Genomic DNA, 4896 nt, shown 5'->3' on the forward strand with positions numbered 1-4896 from the left:
TTCAAATCCAAAAAATGACCCCAAACACAGGCAGCCAGGTTCCTCGAATAATTAAAAAAACATTCTCCTTTTCCAGTCAACTACAAAATTCATAATTTGTGGTGTTTTAATCCAATTTAAACTGTTGTTATGGTCCATAAGAGGAGGTTTTGAAACATCATTCCCCCTAGATTCCTATAAAGTCACACATAATGAGTCGTTAAATTCATGAAATATCACAAGCACAATCATCAGTGCTTCACAATCCTCTGTGCACCTGCAGCTCCGCCAGCAGATTGTTCATCACCTCAACACGAGCACAACGCTGCGCCGTGATTTATTAGTTGCTCCATCTATCCATTCAAGATGAACTGGACAAATTTCTCTCAATAAAACGCGTGACACTGAAACATGACGGCCTGCTAAGGCTCTCGTCTGGGAATGCAGAAACTCCCTCTCAATGAGGAATGCATTGGTCTGATAGGAAGACAAGCGAGAAGTGAGTACAAATGATGCAGTGTTTGTGTAAAGTTGCTTTGGTCATGGATACTGTGTGCATGAATATTTCTGTCTCTTTTTTTTTCAGACTAGGAAACTTTCCTCACAACTTCTCACTCAAGATTTCCCAAAAGCCAGCTTTTGACATGCTGTTATATAATTTCGTTTAAAGAATTCCTGGAAGCTTTGGAGCTGCTCTGCATGAATAATCCAAGACAGATAACGAAGAGTACAAGTAAACAAAGTATAAAGCTTTGGAGGATGAAAAAACAACCTTATAAATCTTCAAGCATCAGTGGAACTTCAAATCAGGCAGAAAAATGAAGTGCAATATGAGTGTTTTCAAACTGAACCCTACAGCATGAAATAAACTCCACACTCCGAACGTCACAATACGGAGTCGGCTAATGAAATTACTCAAGCCATACCCAGAAACATGGGTCAACATCGAGGTCATCTCGTAGTAGGAATGGACGGGGTGTTACCCAAACACATATTTCCCTCTTCAGCGTTTCGAGAAATCAACAACAGCTGCAAAAATACATGGACTGCTTTTCAAAATAGCATTGGATTTTGGACTCATCCAGCCCAGTGTTGGGTAAGACCTGTGTTTTTGCCTCTTTTCTTTTGATAATGCTTTATTTTACAGTGACCTTGTTACACATTGTTACGATAGAAATAACAGTAAATTATGCATAATTACATGCAATTAACCCTAGACCCTATAGTAAGTACATGTTGTTAATTAATATTACTCCATACTTAAATGGTTAATTACACTGTAACAAGAACAACTTAAAATAAAGGGTAACACTTTATTTTACATTGTCATTGTTACATATGTTACATGCTGTTCCCTTTCAGTCGAGAACGTCAGACGTAGTCGACGGTCGACTGAATTGGGAGATCGCTAGAGAGCCTGTCTTCTTCGAGTACTATTGAACGAGCCAATGTAATTGGCGTGCGTGATTCGCATCACACACTCCGCCCCCGCGGCGCGGGTATAAATACGGAAGTGGATGCACGCACTAGTTGCCTTTCGCTTCGGAGCCGATCGTTTGATGTCTCTGAGAGTGCTGTTGTCTACAACGAGCGAGTGTGTCGGTGTTCTTCAGGAAGACTCTCCCAGTGCTGGTGTTCTACAGCGCGAGTGCAGCGGTGATCGCGAGCTTTGAGCTCTCAACTGCTGTTTTAACAGCAACAAATTTCTAAATGTTTGTGTGTGCTGATGGCTGGTTAGAGGGCGGAAAAGTGAGTGCTTCACTGTTTCAGTTCTCTGTTCAGTGTTGCCGCGGTCATTCCCCTGTGTGCTCCGGCACTGGTGACGGTCCTATTTTCTGAAAGAGCAACACGGGTGCGTTTGCGTCTTTTTCAAGATGTCATTCCGCCCGTGCGTTTCTGGGTGCAGTCGTTCCCTGTCTCTCTCTGATGGTCACAACTGTTGTGTCACGTGTTTGGGCTTACAGCACGCTGAGACAGCTTTTGTGGACAGCTCATGTTTTCACTGTGGGAACATGACTGTCGCAGTGTTGAGGGCGAGACTCGCCTTCGTTCGCGGAGAGCGAGTCCCCATTACCATGCCCCACCCTCGGGTGCTGTGTGGGATGGGTGACCGGAGGATAGTGTTGGATGTCCCGCCCGGTAACCATTCCCTGTGGTCTCCTCACTCCTCCCTTCCACTGCAACCACTGGAGCCTCCTGTGTTGTCTGCTGGTCCATCTGTAATGGGTGGGCCAGCGATTTCACTCGGGGCTCCCCTGGAGGACAGGACGCCGATTGCAGCATCGGAGGGTGAGCTGACTTCTAGAGATGATGACTCGGCTGCATTGTCTCCCTCCGGGAGTTCAATGTTGCCCGAGCCGGATCCAGAATTATCAGCTATGCTGAAACGGGCCGCCGAGGCTGCCGGGCTCGAGTGGAACCTCCACCGTGTCCCGTTCAGTCTCGGTTGGAATCTGGAGTTTGGTATCTTGGGGCGGGCCGCGCTGGTTCTCAGCCCGCCGCCCCAGTGCCTTTCTTTCCCGAAATGCATGGAGAGCTTGTCAGGGGGTGAACAGCATCTTTCTCTGCCAGAAACTGCCTGACTAGCTTTTCCCCCTCATTCCCCTTGATGGAGGAACGGTGAAGGGTTGCGAAGTGTCCCTCCATTGGAGCGGTCTGTCGACACAGGTGCACCTGTGTCCGGCGGCCGCTGCCTTTTGGGGGGATCCTCGTCGCCCCCCTAAGGCCTGTGAGTTTTGTCTGCTCCGACGGGCAGAGCTTACAAAGCCTATGGGCAAGCCCCTTCCTCTTGCGTGCCATGGCGTTGCTGCAGGCTAGGGCACCCATGGCATGCACGAGGGTAATCCAGACCGTGCGCTCATAGGTGAGCACCGCACTGCATCCGACCTCACCCTCCGGGGTACGGGTGTCGTAGCGTGCGTGATCGGTCTGGCGATGTCCACCTTGGTGGTCCAGTAGCGCCTTCGTTGGCTCAGCCTGGTTGGTATGGCGGATGCGGACAAGGTTCGGTTCCTGGTCTCCCCAATTTCCCAGGTTGGGCTGGTCGGCGACGCGGTGGAGAACTGCATCAAACAGTTCTCTGCCGCTCAAGCGCAGACGGAGGTGATCCGGCACATCCTGCCCCGGTGGCCAGCTGCTGCTTCCAACCGCCGCCGGTGGCAGCTCCTCCGCCTGCTCGTCGCCATGGGCGTTCTCCGGCCGCCGCTCCTGCTGGCCCTCCGCAGCAGCCTCCACCCAGGCCTCAGCATGGAGCCGGCCGCAGTTGAGACGCCCAGCCCGCTCCAGGCGCTGCCAAGCCAGGTGGCAAGCGACAGCGAAAGCATTCCGGAGCGGGCCGCCCAGGAATGGATGAGATGCTCTTGGAGTGGCACGATCACTCCCTCCCCCCGGGTGAGGGCCGGGTGGAGCCTTTGTTTGTGTGTGTGTCTGTTCCGCCGCTGGCTCCCTAAAAAAAAAAAAAAAAAAAAGAAAAAGCGGAGCAAGCGGTACCCACACTTCAAAGAGAGAGCAATTTCATCTGTTCCTGGGTCCCAAGAGGGCCAGTCTGGCGGGTGTGACCCTGTATAGCCTTACACCCCTCAGCTCCCCCTTGGTCGCCAGCAGGCAGCTTGGTGCGTTCGAGGACCCGGTCATCCGCCTTCTCACGCGCCCCCTGCCGCTTGTGGAGACAGGTAAGTGTTGCACAGCACACTAACACCACTCTCTCTACTTTGCTGCCCCACCTCAGGCTCGGCTACCCCGCTCAAGTCAGTGATAGTCATCACATTAGGTGTTGAGCAGACGTGCTCCTGAAAATTCAGTGATATTCATCACACCGAGTGTTGAGCAGTGCTCCTGACTTGTGCGTGCTTATCTTATCCTGCTGGCGAAGGATTTGATATAGCCGCTCCTCCAGCCGGTACGAAGGCCAGTTGTAAACTCGTTCTTCGTGCTACTAGGGGGTGGGTCGTGACCATCTTGGCCCAAGATTGGTCTGCAGCTTTGACCTGAAAGACAGGTGCTTCAGATCTCTACCTCCCGCACCGCAGGCCATCCTGTGTGTTGCGTCTAAGGGTGGAGTATCAGTACAGTGTCCTTCCCCTCGAGTGCTCCAGAGCCCGTTGGGTCTTCAGGTCAACTGGAAGAGAGTAATCTCGCCCACGGGCTGAGTATCTCTTTTCTAGTTTTGGAGAGGTACTCGGTCCAACATGTCCCTCCAATGAGAATGTGTTCAGCTGGTGTTGAAGTGAGAAAGGGTCCCACTGAAAGAACTTTCAGAGGCTCCTGGGGTATATGGTAGTCGCAGCCTTTGGCTCCCTCCATATGTGACCGCTTCAGCGCTAGCTTCACGAGCGAGTCCCGAGGTGACCGTGGCAGAGCAGCTCACCCTGTGTGACTATAGTTCATCCCGGTCTGCTGCCAAACCCTCTTCAACAGAGGGGCCATGTTCAAAGGGCGTGTTTTAACGGGGGCCTGGGCGACCCCCGACTACACGGGCATTCGTGCCTCGAGTTGTTAGACATTGCGACCGTTGCGCAAGCTTCCCCTGCATGTCACAAACTCACCCGTCACCTCCTCCTTGGAGTCAGACGCTTCTGAGGGCGCCTTGTTCCACTCCTCCCGCTTACTCAATCGTGCCGCCATAGAGCCTCACGACAGTTATAGCCAGGGCAAGTGGAGACTCCATCCCCTGGGTCCGGCTGGGTCATGACCATTCCGGGGCCGCTCAGTTGCCCCCCCGGTTTTATTTTTACGCCAGTGTTTGGGTAAACCGAGCGGACTACCCTTGGACAAACACTGGGACTCAGCTGCCCCAGGGGCCCGCAGAAATGCGTTTAACCCCAGTGAGCCTTCTAAAAGTGACTGCGACTCATGGTCGCCTTGCGCCTGCAAGTCAGTGAAATCATCACTCTTCATGTTGAGCAGAATTGCTCCTGA

This window comes from Siphateles boraxobius, unplaced genomic scaffold (genome assembly GCF_051911475.1).
Source record: "Siphateles boraxobius isolate OS27281-9 unplaced genomic scaffold, OSU_SipBor_1 90, whole genome shotgun sequence".
In the NCBI taxonomy this organism is placed as follows: domain Eukaryota; kingdom Metazoa; phylum Chordata; class Actinopteri; order Cypriniformes; family Leuciscidae; genus Siphateles; species Siphateles boraxobius.